Source organism: Giraffa tippelskirchi, chromosome 8, assembly GCF_054371585.1.
Source record: "Giraffa tippelskirchi isolate mGirTip1 chromosome 8, T2T-mGirTip1v1.2.pri, whole genome shotgun sequence".
Taxonomy (NCBI): domain Eukaryota; kingdom Metazoa; phylum Chordata; class Mammalia; order Artiodactyla; family Giraffidae; genus Giraffa; species Giraffa tippelskirchi.
In genome coordinates, this window is record NC_137282.1 from 18,039,617 (window position 1) to 18,064,315 (window position 24,699).

At 40.5% G+C, this 24,699-nt stretch overlaps 1 protein-coding gene and 1 long non-coding RNA gene across 7 annotated transcripts in view; one reads left to right on the forward strand and one right to left on the reverse strand.

Annotated features, from left to right (window-relative positions):
• Positions 1-24,699, reverse strand: part of RBPMS (RNA binding protein, mRNA processing factor) — a 198,189-nt gene that overhangs the window by 53,118 nt on the left and 120,372 nt on the right. The window lies entirely within an intron of this gene.
• On the forward strand, positions 5,141-9,424 carry LOC145518703 (uncharacterized). The gene is made up of 2 exons (XR_014063158.1): positions 5,141-6,924; positions 6,977-9,424. It is a non-coding gene; the product is annotated as an uncharacterized LOC145518703 (long non-coding RNA).

Here is a 24,699-nt window from a genome sequence, read left to right on the forward strand (position 1 = left end):
CCAGACCCAACTTCAGAGCTTGCCAGGTATCTTTTTTTTTTTATTTTATTAATTATTTATTTGGCCACGCCAGGTCTTAGCTGTGACATGCAGGATCTTTTAGTTGTGGCCGATGGGCTTCCCTGGTGGCTCAGCTGATAGAGAATCTGCCTGCAATGCAGGAGGCCTGGGTTTGATCCCTGGGTCGGGACGATCTCCTGGAGGAGGGCATAGCAACCCATTCCAGTATTCTTGCCTGGGAAACCCCATGGACAGAGGAGCCTGGCGGGCTACAGTCCATAGGGTCACAAAGAGTTGGACGTGACTGAGCGATTAAGCACAAGCATATATGGTATCTAGTTCCCAGACACTGAACCTGGGAGTGTGGAGTCTTAGCCACTGGACCACCAGTTATTAAAATAAAACCGAGCTTGAAAATTTGATCTCAGTGCAATATCTCTACTTTTAGTAACTTCTTATACCTACCATCCAACTTAAATGTAGTCAGTATTCACACTTTTAACTGCCTTCCATTAGAAGGAAAACTGTAAGATCTTTGCTTACCCTTCTTCAGCAGGAAAGCTATACAGCGACCGCTTGTGTTCAAGTAGATTAAGTGTGTTCTGCCCACGTGTAAGAAACCACACTTTCTGGAATATCTCATTTTTTTCCTGGAGAACTATCTGCCAGAAATCTAGATTCTGAAGGGTTAGCATGTAAACATGGAATCAGATTTGTACCATGAGGCCCAAGGATTAAAAACAGGTTGCTGGGTGGAAGTTTTGGTGAGTTACAAGCAGAACTGAAGAATTAACCTAGTAAGTATTTATAAACTACTACTGTGTCTAACACTACATCCAGTCTTATTACTCAGGAAGCTTGGAGATTACAGAGGGGCGGCAGAGAGTAATTAGCGATTTCAATACATGATCCAGTATGATGTATACATACTATTACGGAGACATTATGAATACAGTATGACAAGTTTTCTCTAAAAGAATGACCCCAATTCCACAGCAAAAACTCATCTAGTAAGGCAGTTAATCCAATGGGGCACAGAATTCCTCTCCTCTGGAGAGTCAGACAGGTTTTCCTGAAGAACAGACTGGTAAGGTGACTTCTACAGGACAAGAAGCTAATTTGCAAAAGGACTGAATTGACTGTCAGAGAATGGGCACTGAGCAAAAAGCCTGGAGGCAAAGAGGGGACATGAGATGCCAGCACAGCCCAGGGGCTGTGTGTTGCCAAGAGGGGCAGGGTACCACGGTAAGGAGGTGAGACTCTCCCCAAAGGACAGTGGAGTTCTGCTTAGGCCACTACGGGATCTATGAAAAACAGCTTTCCATCAGAAAGCTATTTTAACTGCTATTGTACTGCTGCTAACCTGAGATGTAAATGCAACAACTATTTTTAAAACAAATCAATATGTCACCTGAGTGTTGAGGAACTTTCACACACCGTACAGTATGCAGGGGAGAATTCAACAGAGAAGTGGTGAGAGGCTGGGAAGGCTTGAAGTAAGTAGACAGGGCTGGAAACCCAGCTGGAGGAGCGGTCATCAGAGGCAGAGGTGGGAGCTATTTGGTTTGATCCTAAAGTCAGCAATCTACTTGTCTTTGGAAGGGTCTGTGCACCAAACACTATCCATACCAAACATACAAACAAACACCAAACATACGAGGATGTATATACCTGTAGTCTCAAGGAACCTGGATTCTCCTGAACTAAAATCTCATGACTCATTCACTTAGAGTATCACTTAAAGGAGTAACACAATCCCTTCTAGAAACTGGGGGTGGAGTAGGGGGGTGGGGAGTGCTCCTGTGGTTTCATTTAATCATTTGAAGGCACTTAATGTTTCTCAAGTCGAGAGCCTCCCACTTTTATCTGCTGGTTTGTATTATGGCTCCAGAATTTTACATGACTTCACAGAGGAAGCCAGGGAACTTTGAAAAGACATCATTTACATTTGTTTGCGGTATCAAGTGGCACTTAAAATATATAAACAGGGAGATGTGGAGAAGAAAAACAAGAAGATTTCTAAAGTTTCCACAGGTTTACTGTAGATCCTTTTTATTTGGGGGTGAGGGGGGTCAAGTGGAAAAATGATTATATGATTTCAAACATTTAAAAAAAGAATCACATAGTTTCCTGTTTGCACATCTCTTTTGGCATTTGTTAATATCAGAGTCTAGGTCTTGGGAGAGGCCAGTGTATTTTAGACTTTTAAAAGTTCACTTCGATTTGAACTAAAAGTGGGAGACAGCTAATTCCTAAATTTAGCTTCTATGCAAAATCACTACGTTCAAAACTTAGCTCAACCTTTGAGGAATAAGTATTTGCCAGAAGTCAAATTAAAAGGCTATTTTCGGAAAAGAACTTAAGTGGAACAAGTTTGAGAAACATTTACTATATAATAAAATGCCTTTTGAAATACCTTTAAATGACATGGCTTATTCTTGTTTATTAAATTTTTCGTAAATATATCTAGATTAAATTTCTCCATAAATACATCCACTGATAAATTAAGAGAGATATGTTATGAAAAGTGGTGTGTTTAGGTGAAAGGATGGACTACACTTGTCATGTTCCCACAGGATTTCAACTTTACTATTTATTGTCATGTTAAAAACGGTCTTTAAAGGGCGTGGGAAAAGGTGCTTCAAAAATGTAGTTTTTCTGGCAAAGTTTGAAATTGAGACTCTAGAGTCACTAATGTTTGGTCAAACACAGGATCAGGCGATAAATCAGCAGTCCTAAGCAATGATAGTCAATGGCTGGGCAAGCACCAGGGAACCAACTGACAGGATAAACTGGGGAGGCCGCTGGAAGCCACTGTTCCCTCTTTAACTCTCCTGGGCTAAAGGTTCAGTTCCTTTCTTTGAATCTCTCACCTTGCCTTCTTTAGCCTATCATTTCTTCTAAATGAAGAGGAGCAATTAACTGGGGCTGTGAATAACGAAAAGAAGGAAGCAGACGTTATGTATGAGATGGAGGCAAGACCCATACATTGAACTCTGTTGTTGCTGTTTGGTCACCAAGTCCTATTGGACTCTTGGTGATCCCATGGACTGTAACCCAGCCAGGCTCCTCTGTTCAAGGGATTTTCCAGGCAAGAAAACTGGGGTGAGATGCCATTTCCTTCTCCAGGGGGAACCTTCTTAACCCCGGATCGAACCCAATCCTGCAGGCAGATTCTTTACCGCTGAGCCACCTAGGGAAGCCCATATTGAATTCTAGGTACCGTATTTTGTGACCTTGGGGAAAACTGTCACTTCCCTTAAGAAAGTTAAAGTTTATGTACTCTGATACATGGCTGTATACTATATAAATTGATATAATCTTTTATACAGGGTTACATAAAGTGTTTTTTAAAATTTCATGAAAATACATTACAATAACCAAGGTAAGTAAATAACTAAATACAAAAGGAATGGACCATTAGATGAAGTTCATCAATGGCTGTTAACATTACAGAGAGAGATTAGGATATAACTAATCATTATGTGGTCCTACTGCCAGTATAAGGTATTCTTGCCCTCTGACTGCAAATTCAAACCCAAATCTGATCAAGCTTTCCATTACTAAACTACTAATTTACAGAAAAGTCAGAAACAGGATCACACTAAACATCACCACAGAGACACAAGCAGCAATACCTTACAGGGAATTGAGGGACAAGCAATTTGGGTTCTTCAGTAACTACAATGAAGGGAAAAAAAAGAAAATGAGAAGGAACACAGGGATGACTATATGAGAAGAAATTTAAGAGACTAATCAAATGTAAAGACTGTATATAGATTTGTATCTTGATTTAAGCAAACTGTTATACAAATCATTATGCATCAAAACATTATGCAAATAGCCTTTACATTTGCATATGAAGTATTCCAGAATAAAAAGTTGAAAAATCTAGGAGATCGCCATTAAAAAAAAAAGGTTAACACTGAAAGCAAGATAATTTGTAAATGTAAACCCTTGTCTATCCTCTTGGTTATCTGACTATTTCCCCCAACTCGGAGTGTAAATACCAAGCGGCCATTATAATATCACAATTTGTATCTATATGGAGTATAATGCAACCTAGGGACTTTGTAAGAGCCCAGGAATTAAGAAAAAAGTATTTCTCGAGGAACTAACCATGTTCTAAATGATCCTGAGTTTGAGCCGACTTTCAGGTTCTCCTGGTGAAGCAGTACTATTTGCCATGTGCCCTTCTGTAGTGCTTAACATATGTCAAAGTACATTTTCTCATTGTGCTCCAGATAGAGCTCTGTGAGGTCACGAAGAACAGGGAGTTCATCATTATTTTAAAGGGAAACCACCAGCTGTGACGGGTGCTCATGTGATCAATTTTTATGAGAGAGAAAAAAGAAAACACAGAAACTACCAGATTCTTCTTCAACCAAATGATAAAGAAATTATCCAATGAAAATAAACCACAAGAGTGAAGAATACACTGCTTTTTTTAACAGAGACATATCAGTTAAGGGAAACAGGAAGCAGATACATAGAAGAATACCACTCTTAAATGGCCAATGCATATATGACAAGAAACCAAGTTTATTTATAAGCAAAACGCCATGTCATTTTGGCCTATCAGACAGAAGGAATCTGTTTATATATACGATAATAGCCCCAGAGGAGGGGGAGAGTCAGGGAAACAGGCATCTTTAAGCCTACTAAGTTTCCATCTTTGTGCCAGTCACCGATCTTGGTGATAGAACCAATCTACCCTTCAAAAACACAAGATGAAAAAGTCAAGTAAGATCAACCTCAGACTCAAGTGTCCAGTCTTTTTGAAGGAAAAGTCAGTGAACCCAAACAGATTATTACGGAATGACAGATCGGTAACATCTTGATTCTAGAAAGTCACCAAAATTTCCATGGTATTAAAGGGAGTGCAAAGCAACAATGAAAGGACTTATACAAACAAAGAGAAAATGTCAAACAAACCCACCCACATCACGGAGTGTCTTCCACACTATACATTCCATCTCAGGGACCAAGGTCAGGTGTTAAAACAAGCAGAGGAGACATGTTCCAGGAGTACTCCATCAATGGTACACTGCTACAAAGCTAACATTTCACATTAATCTAAATATTTAACTTTCTGCCCCTGAGCCTATTTTAAAAGTATCTAGGCAATATCATTGCTCAGTCTGTTTTACTTTTTTTTTTTTTAATGTGCATAATCCAAAGATACTCTTTTTTGAGATAAATTTCATTTCTTTTTGATGACCATTCTGGCTAAGGAATGTCCCATGTTTCCATTTTTAATTTCATTGCTGAAAATTGCAGGACATGTAAAACTACTTTTCATTATTCTTTTGTTCACATAAGAAGAAAGTAATCAATCCCATAAAATGACTAGTAATTCCAGTGCTCTACTACAGTTCTTAATTAAGGAATATGAAGAACTTAAAAAACAAAAAATAACAATCTCTTTTCTAAAAATCTTATCCTCAGTGAGGTCATAAGTGGACCTTTTTTGAGTGGATTAAAAAAAAAAATGTTGATTTGACCAAACTAAAAAGAATGGAGTTGGAGGAGCCATACTCCGTGACTTCAGACTATACTAAAATAGACAAAGCTACAGTCGCCAAACAGGATGGTACTGGCACGAAAACTGACATACAGATCAATGGAACAGTAAAGAAAGCCCAGAAATAAACCTATGCACTTATGGACAATACTTTGGAATGTAATGACAGATCCATACTTTGGCTCTGTCAAAAGCTCCAATACTTTGGCCACCTGATGCAAAGAGCCAACTCATTGGAAAAGACCCTGTGCTGGGAAAGCTTGAAGGGAAAAGGAGAAGGAGGTAGCCGGGGATGAGATGGTTGGATGGCATCACCGACTCAACGGACATGAGTTTGAACAAACTCCAGGAGATAGTGAAGGACAGCCTGCTGTGCTGCAGTCCATGGGGTCACAAAGAGCAGGACATGACTTAGCAACCAAACAACAACAACAATCTTCAACAAAGGAGTCAAGAATATACAATAGAGAAAAGACAGTCACTTTATAAGTCATGCTGGGAAAACTGGCAGATATATGTATAAGAATGAAATTATTAATGGAATATTCTCTAACACCATATACAAAAATAAACTCAAAATGGATTAAAGACCTAAATGTAGGACCAAATACTATAAAACTTCTAGAGAAAAACAAAGACAGAACATTCTTTGAGATAAATCACAGCAGTATTTTTTTTGGATCCATCTCCTAGAGTAATGGAAACAAAAACAAGAATAAACATTTTGGACCTAATTAAAAGCTTTTGGACAGGAAAGGAAGCCACAAACAAAGACAACCTACAGACTGGAAGAAAATATTTGTAAATGACGCTACCAACAAGGGATAAATCTCCAAAATATACAAAAAGATCATGCAGCTTAGTATCAAAAAAACAAACAACCCACTGAAAAAGTGGGTAGAAGACCTAAGTAGATATTTCTCTGAAGAATACAGATGGCCAAGAATCACATGAAAAGATGCTTAATACCAGTAATTATTAGAGAAAAAGAAATGAAAACTAGACTGAGGTATCGCTTCATACACAGAAGGCCACCATCAAAAAGTCTACAAATAATAAGTACTGGAGAGTGGAGAAAAAGGAACCCTCCTACACTGTTGGTGGGAGCGTAAACTGGTAGAGCGACTATGGAGAACAGTATGGAGGTTCCTTAAACTAGAGTTGCTTTATGACCCTACAATCCCATTCCTAGGCTTGTACCTGGAGAAAACTCTAACTTGAAAAGATACGCGCACCTCAATGTTCACAGCAGCATTATTTACAACAGTCAAGACATGAAAGCAACCTAAGTGTCCCCTGACAGATGACTATATAAAGAAGATGTGGCACATATATAGAATATAGTAAACAGAGTAACGCTCAGCCATAAAAAAGAATGAAATAATGCCATTGACAGCAACGTGGATGGATCTAGAGAATATTCATAAAAGAATGAAATAATGCCATTGACAGCAACGTGGATGGATCTAGAGAATATTCATTAAGTAAGTGGTATCCACTTATATGTGGAATTAAAAAATTAAATATATAAATGAACTTACTTACAAAACAAAAATAGACTTACAGAAATCACATTTATGGTTACCAAAGGGGATGGGGAGGGTGGGTAAATTAGGATTTGGGGATTAACATATGCACATTACTATATATAACATAGATAAACAACAAAGACCTACTATATAGCATAGGGAACTGTGTTTAATGTTTTGAAATAATCTATACTGGAAACGGAGAAGGCAATGGCACCCCACTTCAGTACTCTTGCCTGGAAAATCCCATGGACGGAGGAGCCTAGCAGGCTACAGTCCATGGGGTCGCTAAGAGTTGGACACGACTGAGCGACTTCACTTTCACTTTTCCCTTTCATGCACTGGAGAAGGAAATGGCAACCCACTCCAGTGTTCTTGCCTGGAGAATCCCAGGGACAGCGGAGCCTGGTGGGCTGCTGTCTATGGGGTCACACAGAGTCAGACATGACTGTAGCAACTTAGCAGCAGCAGCATCATACTGGAAAAGAATCTAAAAAATAATATATATGAATTTATAACTCGAACACTTTACTGCAACCTGTAAATTAACTATACACTTCAGTTAAAAAATGTTTTTTTTAAAAGATGCTGCCCCCAGATATCAGAAAGAATAATGATTGAAATAAACTGATATACCTTGAAAATATAAACACACAAGTTCATTATGATATTGAATAATACAGCAAGTGAAAGCAAAAAAGTGACAAACACCCCACAAAACAGTGATCACCAATGTAGACAACCAGGCACCAATCTCTTAGGCTCAAAACCAGCAATGAAAGGGAAATAATCAGTATTCATTCCGCCTTTTTGTTTTTGGAAGAACTAACTATTTCAGAGTAAACAAACAGAACTGGTAAACTCACCATTTTTCAACCCCTAACTAAATAGTGAGGGAAGGATCAACAGAGGAAACCAAAGAACTGAAACCTTTAATAATGGAATTTGAATCCACAGGTCCACCTTAGCATCAACAAACTCAGAGTAACCCTAACATTAGTTACTTCATAATGCAATGCCATAGGAAGTATTCAGTACCCCACCTGAGATGGTGATCCTTGACAAAAAAAAAAAAAAGTGAAATCTAAATTCTATAAAATTCAAATCTAATCAAACTTTCAGTTTGCAATAAATTAGAAGGAACACAAGAACAAATCAAAGGACATCTCAAGAAATAAACAGAAAAGCTCAGGAGGATGTTTTTTTCCCAGTAAAACTGACACTTTTTTCAACAAGTCAATGGAATAAAAAAAGAGAGAGTGGAATAATCTCTTCTAGATTAAAAGACACTTAAGAGACTTAACTAAATGCAATATACTGACCTGGTATGAACAATCTCAACTGTAAAAAGACTTGAGTTACATATTTTAATATTTGTGATGAAAAGCCATACAAATATGCACATAGTGATATGAACGTGCTTAGTCATTCAGTTGTGTCTAACTCTCTGTGACCCCATGGACTATAGCCTGTCAGGTTCCTCGGTCCATGGGGATTCTCCAGGCAAGAATACTGCAGTGGGTCGCCATGCTCTCCTCCAGGGAATCTTGCCAACCCAGGGATCGAACTCAGGCCTCCCACATTGCGGGCGAATTCTTCACCATCTGAGCCACCAGGGAAGCCCTTGATATCAATGGAATTATATATTATGTGACGCTGATACTCGCTTTCATTCTCTGTTCTAGGCCTCATTTTTCCACATCAATAAATATGTAGCCAATCTGTAACAATGGATTACCATGAAATCAAGGCTCTTTCCCTTGAGAAAAAGACTAGCAGAAGTGGTGGTTGCTTGGGGGAATAAATGAAATGAAAAATGTCAGACTCAAAGTGTAACAGAGTTCATGCTTTGTCATCTTCCTCTTCATTCCACAATGTGCATAACCAGTCGGATTCTAGTTGTCCCAAGAAATGATGGAGCTGGGGCCAGAAGAAGCTTGTCTACTTGAACAAAACAATCTGATCAGGGGCTGAGGGTGGAGGAGTGTCTTTCTGCCTTTTAATTAAATCTCTCTCAGGAGGTCAAGGAGATCACCCTGGCCAAACATGCACAGCTCTATACAGGAAATTATGGTGCATTCCTGTTCCAATTTTCTCACTTGAATTTTCAGCAAACATTTGAGGGGAGGGGAGGTAAAACATAGAATGAAGTCCTGTTCTGGTCTCAAGATGTTTACAATTTAATAGGAGTAACAGGTCTGTAAGTGATAGGGACTTCCCAGGCGGTCCAGTGATTAGGACTCCACACTTCCATTGCAGGAGGCATGGGTTTGATCTCTGGTCTGGGAATGAAGATCTCACATGCCGAGTGGTGTGTCCAAAAACTAATAAAAAATTTTTTTAAGAAAGAAGAAGGCGGCAAAGCAAAACTCAATGTATGAACAATGCTGTGTGCAAATGAAGAAGCCAATCATTATGCAGAGAATGGGGAAAAGACGTCTTGGGAGCAGGCTGACCCAGTACATGAGCACGGGAAAGATTTTAGAAAGCAGAAAACATGCAAAATGACCTAAAGACTGGAGGGGTGACTGGCGTGATGATGAAAACTGTGAGGGAACAGGAAGGAAGGGACCCGAGGAGGGCTCGAGGATCTGGGGAGGCAGGAGGGGTGCACAGAACAGGGCGACAACATTGGGCAAGGGTTTGTGTGATTGCAGGGAATCCTGGTGACAGGTCTTGTTCTGTGAGCAGGAGGAAACCGTTCTAGGTTCTCTGACCCCATCGCAGCACACATCTGATCAGCAAGCTGCTGTAGTCATAGATAAGCACTTTCAGAATTAAGCAAACTGATAAAGAAGGATGGATTTAAAGTCTTTACTGAATTTGTTGCAATATTGCCTCTTTTCTTATGTTTTGGTTTTTAAGAGGCATGTGGGATCTTAGCGGCCCAACCAGGAATCAAACTCTGACCCCCTGCACTGGAAGGCGAAGTCCTAACCACTGGACTGGAAGGAGTCCCTATTGGTCACAATTTCAAGGTCCTCTGCTCCTGGTCTTACAGACCTGAGATCAATGTGCTGAGTGAGCTGCCATCTCATCTAATCTTCCATGCCCACACACTGGTGGTAGATTCAACGATCCTGAGATTGAGGCCACCGGCTACGAGCATGAATTTTGTTTTAAAGCTGTCATTAATTGAGCCACTACCATGTCCACAACACAGGCACGTAAGTACATAATCGCTGACCTTTCACAACAACTGTGCATGACAGTTCTGCCCCCACTGGACAGATGGAGAAAAGGGTGCAGAGCTAAGTGGAATGCTTTTTTTTTACCCCCTTCCTGATAAGCAGAGAAAGATTCTCTGTGTCAGCTGTGCCTACCTTCTGTCCATTACTCAGAAGCCTGAATTTAATTGGAAAGGAAACCTTCATTAAAAAGTCTCATTACCCACAGACAAAGAAAACAAACTGATGGTTACCAGAGGGGAAAGGGAGTGAGGGAGGGATAAATTAAGAGGTTGGGATTCGCAGATACAAACAACTAGATATAAGGTAGATAAACAACAGGAACCTATCTTGTAATAACCTACAATACAAAAGAATATGAAAAATATATAAATACATGTATGTGTGAACCAACTCACTTTGCTAAACACCAGAAACTACACAACATTGTAAATTACAGCTAAAAAAAAAAGTCTCTTTACCTGTGAGTCTAAGGATTGAGAGTGGGACATGTTTGTAATTAAAAACAAACAAAAAATCCTGTGATGAAAACATTTGCTGGATAACTTGAATCAGTAATTAGGAGTCCATCTCACAAAATCAGTGTCTCCTTGGGCAATTTTACCAGAGAGATCATTTGTTGCATTTAATTTGTAAAATAAACAGTAGGTTAAATAAAAATAGTAATATTATTAAAAACCAATGAACATGAGGAAAACACATGTGTATTTTTAAAACTGTTAAAATGTCGCAAGCCTTTACACTTAAAAAAGTCTGCCAAGTTGTGCATTAAAAAACACAAAGGAAATACGAAAGAGTTTTATAGCACGTGTCTTTAGGACCTTAAAACATTAGCTTTTAAAAACTCACATTCTGCCAAATGAGCTCCTATTACTTTGGGGAAAGGGAGCGGGGTGCGGTGGGGGAGGAGTCAGCGTTTCTGAAAGGGACTCAGCCCTGCCCAGGCCTGTGTGAGGGTCTCTGAGGATGAATTGGTGGCGTATTGTCCAGCTATTCAAACCACCACTGATGTAGTTATTCCTGGGCTGGTCTCCACACAGTAAGCGGCAGAAGTGGAAGCCCTCAAAGCTGAGGCTGGCACGGAGCCTGCAGGGTCCCAGGCGCTGCAGGAGCAATGTTTCCCTCCAGTCTAGGCCAGACTGGCTTTAGCTGCTGAAGCCAAACAGTCACTGGCCCCAAATCTCTAGTTGTCTTCTGGTAACCACGTCATCTCCATACCCACTCTACCCAGCCAGGAATAAAATATTAACTTTAAACGGTTAAGACCCGTGGACTTCCCTGGCGGTGCAGTGGAGAAGAATCCACCTGCCAATGCAGGGCACAGGGGTTTGATCCCTGATCTGGGAAGATTCCACACACACCGGAGCAGCTAGGCCCACGCACCACAACTGCTGAACCCACGCTCGAGAGCCTGCAAGCCGCAACCACTAAAGCCGAGTGCCTAGTGCCTGTGCTCCACAGCAAGAGAAGCCACCGCAATGAGAAGCCCAAGAATTGCAACTGGAGGAAACCCCGAGCAAGGCAGTGAAGACCCAACGCAACCAAAAAAATTTTTAAAAGGTTAAGATTAGACTTTTCTAAATTTTTATTTCAATACCTCTTTACCCTAGTAAAAATTGACGATGTCAAAGAATTTTTATTTGGGGTATATCAATTGATATCCACCATATTAAACATTAAAACCAAACCATTACATACTAAAATAAGATATATTTTGTGAAAAACGTATTTCAAAACAAAGAAAAACTTAAATTCTACATTTTTGCAAAGCTCTTTAATATCTGGTTTAATAGAAGACAATTTGCAGGTGATATGATATTAGCACACAGAAAATCGTAAAGATGCTACAGGAAATCTACTAGACCTTATGAATGAATTCGTTAAAGTTGCAAGATACAAAATAAATACACAGAAATCTGTTGCACTTCTATACACTAACAAAGAACAAACACTCTGACATAAATTCCAGCAAAATCTTTTTCGATCGGTTTTCTTGAGTAATGGAAATAACGCAAAAATAAACAAATGGGACCTAATTAAGCTCAAAAGCTTTTGCACAGCAAAGGAAATCATAAACAAAATGAAAAGGCAAATGGGAGAAAATATTTGCAAATGATGTGACTGACTAGCGATTAATCTCCAAAATTTACAAACAGCCCATGCTGCTCAATATCAAAAAACCAGACAATCCAATCAAAAAATGGGCCAAGACATTTGTCCAAAGAAGACATACAGATGGCCAAAAGGCACATGAAAAAACGCTTGACATCACTAATTAATAATTAGAGAAATGCAAATCAAAACAAAAATGAGATTATCAACCCACACTGGTTAGAATAGCCATCATCAAAAAGTCTAAAAGCAGCAGTGCTGGAGAGGATGTAGAGAAAAGGGAACTCTCCTAGCACCGTTGATGGGACTGTAAACTGGTTATAGCCAAATATGGAGAAGAGTATGGCTTGTCAAACTCGCTACCATATGACCCAGCAATCCCACACCTGGGCATATTCGAAAAACATGGTTTGAAAGCCTGCATGCACACCAGTGTTCATTGCAGTGCTGTTTGCAATAGCCAAGACAAGGAAGCAACCTGCCCATTGACAGAAGAATGAGTAAAGATGTGGTCCATATATACAATCAAATATCACTCAACCAATAAAAGGAATGAGATATTGCCATTTACAGCAAGATGGATGGACCTGGAGATTATTATACTAAGAGAAGTCAGAGAAAGACAAATATCATATGTGACATCGTCACCCCGATATATAATAAACATTTAAAAAAAAGAAGACAATTGAATTTTCATATCTGCTTCTAAATCAGTGTATTACAAGGAATTGTACTGGCTGCAGCATATGGGGGAAAAAGGCCTCACAGAGATAGGTAGCTTATGAAGGAATGGGTATTTCTATGTCTTTTTACATGTAACTGTGGACATTTCTTTTTTATATCACACCAAAAATTTTGTTGCACTGTGGTATCTGAAAACTTATCAATAAACTTTTTGTATTTTTACATTAAATTCCACTTTATATTTTACATGTTTGTTTTTTTTTTAACCGATAACCATGTTATTTTGTAACAGGATGCATTGGTCATTTGGAAAATACTAGTTCTCTGCATTATGGTGATCTTCCAAATGCTAATTTCATTATTCAAAAAGAAATTCATTAGTATCACCATTAATCTCAACTAAAACAAAGTCTTTAAGAGTTGGCAAGTTGTCAAACTCATGGTAGTGAATGTTAAGTTTTCAAAAATTCTAATTTTTTTAGGGTGGATTTCCTTATAATTCAGATGGTGAAGAATCTGCCTGCAATGCAGGGGATCTGGATTTGATCCCTGGGTCAAGAAGAGTCCCTGGAGAAGGAAATAGCAAGCCAGTCCAGTATTCTTGCCTGGAGTGGGCTACAGTCCGTGGGGTCACAAGGAGTTGGACATGACTAAGTGACTAATACACACAATTTTTTAGAGCTCTAATTTTATTGTTGCAACAAACTCTGTTTTTCTTAAAAGGATAGGCTCATTTCATTAATTTTCATAAAAAAACAACAAAAAAAGCCAAGTACCATAGTCTGAATAACCATAATTGTCTATCAAGTTATTCTTTCAAGTAAAAATGGGAGCTGCTTCAGCTTACAACATAACTTTACTGTGTACTGCCCCGTTTTGTCAAAAAGAAATCATATAATGACTTGTACACTCAGTAGTGCCCGACTCTTTGTGACCCCTTCAACTATATTGTCCATGAAATTTTCCAGGCCAGAATACTGGAGTGGGTAGCCTTTTCTTCTCCAGGGGATCTTCCCAACCCAGGGATCAAACTCAGGTCTTCTGCTTTCCAGGTGATTCTTTACCAGGTGAGCCACAAAGGAAGCCCCCCAAATGGGAGCCGGTTCAGCTTACAACTTAACTTTACTGTGTTTATCGTGTTTAACTTAAAGTTAAGTTACAACTTAACTTTACTACCCCATTTTGTCAAAAAGGAATTATATAATGACTGGTATTTAAGAGAGGAGATTGAACAAAAGTAATAATTTTATTAATTCCTAGGACAGTCTTAAGGGAAACTTTTTTAAAACTCAGAGTAGGAGGTAGTGAAGAACACGGTGGTTATGAGTTTGGTGCAGCTGTCTTGACATGCACTCACCAGTTGTGTCTATCACGACACAGTAAGAAAAACAAACTCTTCTCATGAAAACAGTTCAGACCCCGTGAACTCACTGAATGGGTCATGGAGACCCAACCAAGGGGTGGCAGACAAATACATTTGAGAACTGTTGTACAAGAAAATATGTCTATCTGAGGATTCCAAGTGCGTGAAAAAGCAGAAGAAACAGGAAGCCTGCATCAAACTCTGACAAAGAGATGCCTTCCTTTTAATAAGCAGGTGAGGAGAGAACATGGCCTTAAAAGAATGAAGTCCGTACCAGCTGTTTCTTCTGGACTGTTCCAGTAAATTAATAACCTTATTTTCTCATTTCTCTGCCGAGGTAATGAATACATTAAGTTTACAAAACACTAAAGTTGGGGCCGTTATCTACATTACAAAAGAAATCTCTGACTTCCAAGGAGATTTGACTTCCTAGGAGATTTGACTTCCTGAGTTCTTAACGCATTTGTTTATGTGCTTAGTCGCTTCCAACTCTTTGAGACCCCAAGGACTATAGCCTCCCAGACACCTCTGCCCATGGAGGTTCTCCAGGCAGGAATACCGGAGTGGGTTGCCATGCCCTCCTCCAGGGGATCTTCCCAACCCAGGGATCAAACCCAGGTCTCCCACACTGCAGGCGGATTCTTTACCATCTGAGCCACCAGGAAAGCCCAAGAATAATGGAGTGGGTAGAGTATCCCTTCTCCAGAGGATCTTCCCAACCCGGGAATTGAACCAGGGTCTCCTGCGTTGCAGGCAGATTCTGTACCAGCTGAGCCACCAGGGAAGTCTGCTGATCAATGATCAGATAAACAGAAATCTAAAGAGGGGTGGGATAGTGGTAGGTAGGATGGAGTTTCGAGAAGAAGGGGATGTATGTATATATATATATAATTGATTCACTTTGTTGTACAGCAGAAACTAAGACAACACTGCAAAGCAATTTAAAAAAAGAAATTCAAAGCAAAATGTTAACTAATAGCCACTGCTAATCGAAGATTGTTCCTATTGTTTAGCCGCTAAATGTATCTGACTCTTTGCAACCCTGTGGACTGTATGTAGCACACCAGGCTCCTCTGTCCAAGGGATTCTTCAGGCAAGAATACTGGAGTGGGTTGCCATTTCCTCCTCCAGGGGATCTTTCCGACCCAGGGATACAACCCACATCTCCTGCACTGATAAGCAGATTCTTTACCGTTAAGCCATCAGGGAAACTAATCAAAGGTAGGTTATTCATTAAATCATGATTAAATAAATTGGATCAGAATAGCTGACCTACTGATGCTATAAGAAGGTACTTCCCACATAAAATAAAAGATAATATCACATGGAAACTGTTCTTACCAAACCCACTGCCTAGTATTTTAACATTATTGTTACACTTAATTATTAAAATTATGCAATTACGTACATTAAGCAAAAACGAGGAATATATGCAGGTGAGAAGAGAGAGATGGAAGCGGGCTGTACCTCTGAAGGAGGCTCAGTACATGTTTGATTCTTCTTTTTAAAAGGAAAAATATGCTTTTGCTTTTTCACAGTGGGACATATGTGGAAATAAACATTAATTTAGGTCTCTGGTTTCTAACAGGAGAAGGAAATGGCAGCCCACTCCAGTACTACTGCCTGGAAAATCCCATGGACGGAGGAGCCTGGTAGGCTACAGTCCATGGGGTCACAAAGAGTCGGACACGACTGAGTGACTCCACTTCTGGTTTCTAGGAGTATTTTGCTGTCCTTATTTACTGTAGATTTGTTCTGTGTTTTTATTTCTCAGAATGTCCAGAGGGCCTAGGCATCTGGTGCCCTTATATGTCCTGAGTGCCAAATACATGTCCTGACTTATGACAATCGGGCTTACAAATGCCTGCTGGTACTGGGCGGGGGGGGGGGGGGGGGCGGTGCGTGGTGAGTGTGTTCTGAGATGCTCAGGGGGTTACTCAATTATCATGGAGTCTTAGTACATAGAACAGAAGTCACTGGCATGTTTCCGTGAACATCACTTCTGATAGCTTCAAAGCGATCCAGCTCAAGGGCAGAAATCCTCAGTGGGAATCCTTGACAGTCTCCACTGTAGAGCTGCCTCAGGGGCAAAAGGCGCATAAGTCTAGTAAGCAGAGTCCTGCAAGTTGATAGCTTCCATGCTCAGACGTCCCCATCTCCTTCCTCTGAGAAGCTGGCTGACTCCTGTCTCCTCCCGGTGTCCACCTCCTGACCTTTCCTTCACGTAATGTTTCCCAGCGTCTCTGACTGCCAGACGCCTCATTACTGTCTTTCTCCAGAACCTCCTCTTCACCCTTGGGCTCTTCTCTTGTCTGGGAAGACAAGAGAGGGAGCAGAAAGCCACCTCCTGAAGGGACTTCCAGTGGCATTTGGAGTCATATTTGGCAAAATCTGGGCAAGTGCCTCCTCCCTACTATCCAATTTCCTTGTCTACATTAAAAAAAAAAAAAAAAGATTTTATGGTGTTCTGTTCCCTCTCTTTTCTTCCCAGACAAGAGGAGAGCTGAATAGTCTGTCTAAAAGAAGGACAGTATGTGAGAAATGATAAAGGCAGCATGGTCCTATGTTGTAACACTAAACTGAACAAAATCTACCTGTGACACTTTGTATTTTCATACGCATATGTATAAATGTATAGCCAGGTACACAGAAAGAGAAACAAAATGTTAACAGAGGTTATTTCCAGATGGGAGGAAAATCTATCATTTTAACCCTTTAAATTTCATTTATGACCTCCTTACTTTTATAGCAATAAAATCGATCAGGCATAATCATTTTAAAAAATAAATTAAAACACAATTTTATAAATTTTAGTGTAAAGAGAATATTCAAGCTAAAAGGATACTGCTTGAAAAAGGGCCTACTTCTCAAATGTAGATGGGCTCAGATTGTAATCATATCATCAAACGTCTGTCTCCAGGATGGTCCCTAAGGTAGTCTGAAATCTTTTATCTCCTCAAATAACAGACCCAACATCCAGTGAGACGATCCCTCACAGTTCTGTGTTACTTTTACTTTAGGAAAAAATTGTAGAACAAGGCCTCTCAATTTTATCTTTAACATAAAGAACAGGCGAGGTTTCTGGCTGATCTGTTGAATCACTTTGAAAATTAAAAGTGAGAAATTTCCTGCAGATTGCTCATCAGCCTCATGAGACTTTACAGCAAGGCACCACTTACCCAGCATGCTATCTACTTAACCACAAACTGGTGAGTCTTTATGCTGGTTTCATACTATCACTGTGTCAAAGAGTGGGCAGGTGAGGTCTTAGAATCCCAAACAATGTAAATATAACAGGGCTGTTTCACACGCCTTTCCACCCAAGCTCACTGCCACTTCCACCCGAACGATCTGAAAAGCCTCCTACGTGACCCGTGTGCATGTCCTCCAAGTATACAGCAAAGAAGCCAAATATCCTTCCTGAAGGATGCCTGAACATGCCATTATTTACTGAACTAAAATACATCAACTCTTGAAAGGGGTCACTCTTATTTTCTGAAATAATGACTCAGAATTAAGTACACCAAAACTAAATAAAAACTGCCGAGTATTTCAATTTGGTCAGCTACTTAAGAATACATTTTAGAGTTAACGCACTCTGGCCATCAATCAAAATTTGATACTTCAAAGAGTTAATGCTGAAGCCTGGTACTTCCTTGGCGGGGTCCAGTGGTTAGGAACTCTCAAAGCAGGGGGCATGGGTTTGATCCCTGGCTGGGGAACTAAGAGCCTGCATGCCGCAAGGTACAGCACCCCCTGTCGAATACTAAAGCTTGCTTTTCACTAAGTAGCAACCTGCTCTGAAATCTTGCCCTTACAATTTGATGCAGGCCTCTGGGTTCTTTAATATAACCACCCTAAAAAACTTTGATTTTAAAGCACCTCCTAAGAAGGATCTTAAAAATACCTCCAGCCAAAAGCATCAGTGGGCTGTAAGTTATGTAGTACGGTACAGTGAGGCCAGAAATGGGCTTTACAGCCAATTAGATTAAAACTGAGCTGTGTGAATCTGGGGAAGTTACTCAAACTCTCAGTGCTTCAGTCTCCTTAGCTGGAAAATAAGTATTTTACACACAGGTCTTAAGGGTATATAGAGCATAGTTGCTCGATAAACATTTGTTCCCTCTTTTCCCATCATTTTCTTTTTTCAATTTTTTTGGCCATGCCGCACTGCATGTGGATATTAGTTCCCAGACCAGGGATTGAACCTACACCCCCTACATTGGAAGTACAGAGTTTTATCCCCTGGACCACCAGGGAAGTCCCTGTTATCCATTTAATAAAAGCAACAAAGGTCCATCTAGCCAAAGCTATGGTTTTTCCAGTAGTCATGTATGGATGTGAGAGTTGGACTATAAAGAAAGCTGAGCGCCGAAGAATTGATGCTTTTGAACTGTGGTGTTGGAGAAGACTCTTGAGAGTCCCTTGGACTGCAAGGAGATCCAACCAGTCCATCCTAAAGGAAAATCAGTCCTGAATATTCATTGGAAGGACTGATGCTGAAGCTGAAACTCCAATACTTTGGCCACCTGATGCGAAGAACTGACTCACTGGAAAAAACCCTGATGCTGGGAAAGATTGAAGGTGGGAGGAGAAGGGGACGACAGAGGATGAGATGGCTGGATGTCATCTCCGACACGATGGACATGAGTTTGAGTAAATTCCAGGACTTGGTGACGGACAGGGAGGCCTGGCGTGCTGCAGTCCATGATGTCACAAAGAGCTGGACACGGCTGAGTGACTGAACTGAACCGACTGATGAATCATTCAATCAACCTCTAGAATTCCAGCAGCCCAGAAGCTTTCTGGACTCACTTGAGACATCAGATAGTTAAGAGAGCCAAACAGACACATCTATTCCAACTCCTCTGGTTCTAGCAAATTATCTGTGCCACCTGAATACACAGTGCCCTACAGCAAGCACAATACAGAGAGAAGGGTTATGAGAACCAGATTAAATGGCCCTGCCAAGCCATTTAATCTCACTGGGCATTGAAACTTTGTCCTAAAGGGGTGAATGAAACGATTTTGAAATTCAAAAAGCAGACAGAGATACACTATCATCATATGCATGCTAAAGGCATCTTAGGGTGACTGCCTCAGGCTGGTAGAATTGTACTGACTTCTTTTCTTCTATTTTCCTGGACTTCCTAAAAATATTTTTCCTCTGAAAAGCATGTAGAATTTTTATCATCAGAAAGAAATAAAATGATCTGCATGATGAAACATAAAACACAAAAATGCAAAGAAGTTGCTTTTCCGAGTTTAAAAAAAAAAATCTCGCCTTCCTCCCCAAATGACACCTATGTCGTCCTTCCCTTGCCGCCCTCCACCCGGTTTCACCAGGTCTTCCCCAGGTCCAGCTGCCATCTTTCTTGGTGGTCCCCCCTTGAGGACAACGGGTATGGGACACACAGCATCTGGTACGGGTGGCACTGAGCGCATTTTCAGAGCAGGGGTGAGGACGGTCAAGTCACCGGTGATCCTTCAAGCGGCACACGCTGTGCACGCTGCCCTGGAAAACGCAGGCACACAGGCTGCGTTCCCCTGGGCACAGGGAGCTTCAGTCCGGGCCCCAGAAGGCGCCCCCTCGTCCACAGAGAGGAAGGTGAAGAGATTTCATATTTGCTGACTTGTCCGTGGGAGGGCACGTGCCACGTACTTTGAAGATTTTTCTGAACATTCACAGGATCCCTTCAGACGTCAGACAGAAAACTCACTTTCCGATGGCTGGGGTGAGTATAGGACAGGTGGGAAATTCCGGTGATATGCTGAGAAAACTAGGCAGTGGCCTGATTATTCGCCAAACGGTTATGTGCTTACGGTGTATTTAAAAGTATCGAGCGAGGAGAGCAGTGGTTTTCTGTGAGCGGAGGGGACACGTCAGGGAAAAGAGGGTGTGAGTAGTGAAGAGAACTTAACCGTACAATTTCTTGCTCAGCTGGTGATTCTCAAAAATGATTATGTATCAGTTCCTATATCTCTATTTGGACACCTGAGCATGCACAGAGTTCTAATTTAATTTTCTGGCCAACAGGTCCCCCAAGTAGAAATCACTGTCAAACAGTGCTATTGAGAATCAAACGAGTTAATTCACATAAAACGCCTAGCAGAGTGTCTGACACACAGTATCATCATTTTACAGAGGAAGAAAACAAACCTCCAGAGGGTGACTTGCCCTGTGTTCATCTCTGAAGTGGACTTCTTGCACTACACAACACTATCTTCCTCCACAGCCAAATACATCACCTAGCACAATTTTATGTAATTTATACACTTCATACATCTCTTGACTTTCTGCTTTGTCACAGTATTTTTCTTTTTTTCTTTCTTTTTTAAGATTTTGTTTGATGGGGAACATTCTGAAAAATCTTCATTGAATCTGTTGCAATATTGCCTCTGTTGTTTATGTTCTAGAGTTTTTGGCCATGAGGCATGAGAGATCTTAGCTCCTAGACCAGAGATCAAACCGGCACCCCCAGCATTGGAAGTGAAGTCTTAGCCACTGGTCCATGAGGGAGGTCCCTCACAGTAATTTTCTTTATTACATAAATGCGAGTAAACGAAGGAGAAGCTCAAACAAATAAAAATTTATTGAAGGAAGTAGACTACTTTCCTGGGATTGGATGCAAGTTTCATTCATCTTTTCTCCTAATTTGGAAAGGCAACTGGCTATAGCCACATAGAGATGACACCTCAGAAGATAAATACCTGTATTTAGCTCTCAGGGGGAAAAAAACTCAATTTTTTAAAATTAAGATTATCCTTTACATTTGCCTAGTCCTCTACATATAATACACCTATTTAATCCTCAACACCATCTTATAATATCGTTTTATTTAGCTCTCATAACAATCACGTGAAAATGGTATTATTCCCATTTTTCAGCCAAGGCGAGGGAACAGAGGCATAGCAAGGTTAATAATTTTTCTTTAAGTTTCAATATTTGGGTTTCTCATCCTTCACACTTGGCACAGAGCAGGCACTCAGCAAATTAGGCAGTCTGATTTGGGGACATTTAAACTAAGCTGTAATGAATCTCTTATACCCTTGACATGTGCCAAGTGTCCTAACAACTTTGATCACCACCAACCCTTTGGATTGACAGCTCTTTTAAGGCAAAAATCACAGTCCCCTTCCCTCCCCTCTGTGTCAAGCACACCTGGTGCTCATTTAGGTTCAACAGATACTGAAGAAATGAGAATTCAGATAAATATTTGTTTGTATAATCAAATCACATTCTTCCTTGAATGCTGGCAGTGGGTATTTTTCAGCCACCACTGTATAAAAAACATCAACAAAAAGAAGCATTTAGGATTTCCTGGTGGCTCAGAGGTCAAGAATATAGCTGCCAATGCTGGGAACACGGGTTCAATCCCTGGGTCAGGAAGATCTCACATGCAGCAGAACAACGAAGCCCATGTACCACAACTACTGAGCTGTGGTCTAGAACCTGGGAGCTCCAAGTACTGAAGTCCCTGCACCCTACAGCCCGTGCTACACCACAATAGAAACCATTGCAATAAGAAGTCTGCACTGCAACCAAGACCCAGCACAACCAAAAACAAATAAATAAAATCAATGTTTTCTAACTGTGGTGCTGGAGAAGACTTTTGAAAAGTCCCATGGACAGCAAGGAGATCCAACCAGTCAATCCTAAAGGAAATCAACCCTGAATACTTGTTGGAACGTCTGAGGCTGAAGCTCCAATACTCTGGCGACCAGATGCAAACAGTCAACTCAATGGAAAAGACCCTGATGCTGGGAAGATAGAGGGCAGGAGGAGAAGATGGTGTCAGAAGATGAGATGGTTGGATAACATCACCGATTCAATGAACATGAACTTGGGCAAACTCCAGGAGATGGCGAAGGACAGGGAGGCCTGGCATGGCTCCGCAAGAGTCAAACATGATGTAGCAACTGAACAACTCTGTGTGTGTGCGCGTGTAGCATTTATAAAATCTCTCGCATGGTCTGCAACGGAGACATCTACAGGCCTTTCCCAAGTCTCAAATCCAATGATTCCATCAGTCTACTCTTGGTTGGCAGATAAATTCACCACCTCTAGCACCAATTACAGGCACAACACCATTGAATTCGCCAGGGCAGAACCACTGTCACATTCTTAAGTCTGTAGAGTGCTTTGGGGAAAACATTTTGCACAAGTTACAGAAAAGCTCCCAATTTCCAGAGGGAACTGAAATGGATGATAAGGTCAGTCTCAGTGGCCAGTGTAACTGCTGTCTGTCAAGGTCTCTACATCATAAAAAGGAGCTCTATTAAGAGAAATCACACTAAATTGTTTTCTCAAGAATAGACTATAGTGTTTGGGTTTTTGTTTTTTTTTTAAAAAAAGCTTCCAGTTTGTTTTGCCATAAGGTGCCAGGCAAGTTTTGACCCTGCCATGGAAACTATCTGACAGCTTCTGAGAGGTCCTGTACATAGGCAAGGCGGGGAGCCAGGGCCGGCCAGAGCAGTGCTTAAACCTCTGCTCTCAGCATTCCTGAACTTCAACGCCTCATGTGTGAACGTCCAGATTATTCATCTTTTTGTTTTCATGGACCCTATTGTGAACTGGCTATCACCTCTTTGACTAACTACTTCACAGAGATGATGTAATAAATTTAGAAAAAACAAAACAACAACAACAACAACCCAAACTCTCAGAAAGAAAAACATTCAATAAAGAACTAAAAGGATAAAGTATTGTCAGCATTTTTACACTTCTTGTCTGAATCAAGCTTTTCAAAGTACTCTGAGATCTGGTGCAAATTCACTAGGAAAGTAAAGACTTACCCTAGGTTCTCTTTTCTAAGTAAAGGTATCCTACAAATACTCTTTTCTGATGCCTTAGAGAGGACATTTCAGAAAGAAGAGGCATACAAATGGAATAATTCTGCAAATAGCCAAATTAAAAAATATGAAATTTATCCACTTCTCATCACTAATACTTACTAGATACATGCAATATACAAAGCACTGGGCTAGATGCTGTTAATGACACATAATTAGCATTAATAAGAAATATCCATATATCCTCCTTAGATGTAATTGCACCCTAAGATAAAACTTCTGTTTAATTTTCCCAAATAAACAAAGGTTTTGAGTTTCCCTAGGACATGGAAGAACTATATATATATATATATATATATATATATATATATATATATATATATCTTTCTCTCTATTATGAATTCCTGAATTCACAGAAAAACTGTCCAATACACTGAGGGAGAAACTCTTCTTTTATCTACCAGTTTCCATTGATAAGCAGCAGCCTTTCAAGAATGACTGAGCTACAGAATGACTATAATTTCCACAACAACCTGATTAAATCTGACACGCACAAGACATGAGGGAGAGAGGACCCCTGCGCCCTTCAATTTCAATAAGAAAAGTTGAAGCAGACTGTCGGGGAAAGCAGAAAGAAGATCAAGATCATGTGGCTTGGGAAAAAGATCAAGAACCAGAGGGCAGAAAGATTCCAAGTAACATCAAGCACGTGGGGTTCCCTGAAGGCCCTGGCATATGCAATCCCCCACGGTCATGCACTAACAGGGTAAATCGCACGCCTCGCCCCTTCTACTGATTGAGCTTGACAAAGAAAATTAAGACAACCTTTCCAAGTTATTCCATCAAAGGCAGAAATCGCAGCCTGGGCATTTAGGAGAATGAGCTCATTAGGTGGGGGTAAAAGACTTGTTCTGCAATTAGTGTCTTTTTACCCAATTCATTTAAAACAGGAAGCCCTGAATTTCCTTAAAGCGTTGCCTGCATTAGTTTGGTAGAACTGACTGTTCTACTATATAAATTCTTTGTGTATGTTTACTTCCCCCCCCCTAGATTTATGGCCAAACTGTTCTCAAAAATAGAACGAACTTCTTATGATCTGCTTCTTTCAAGTTTAACATTGTATTTTCCCAAAGCCACAGAACTGATAGTCTTCAAAAAATGAAATAAAGGGAATGCTGAGAACCAGCCCTCATGGTCCAAGGTTGGGAAATAAATAAGGATTTCAACCCCAAGGCAAAGAGGGCATACTCACAATAAGGTCAAGATCATATATTTAGGAAGCCTTCAGCACTTAAAACTAAGTTTTGTAGTCACAGTTCTGATTGAGCCGAACCACCTTTTGGGACAGCCAGTCAAGAACAAGATTGTTGTCTTTGGAATTCAGACAGCAAGAATAGGCAGCCTCTTCTCAGAAATGGAAAGTGACACTCAGCCAGCTCTGTGTCCCGTGGTGTGATCTCACATGAAGCACTTGAACAATTCTCCCCGTCCCCCCAAATGGAAAGT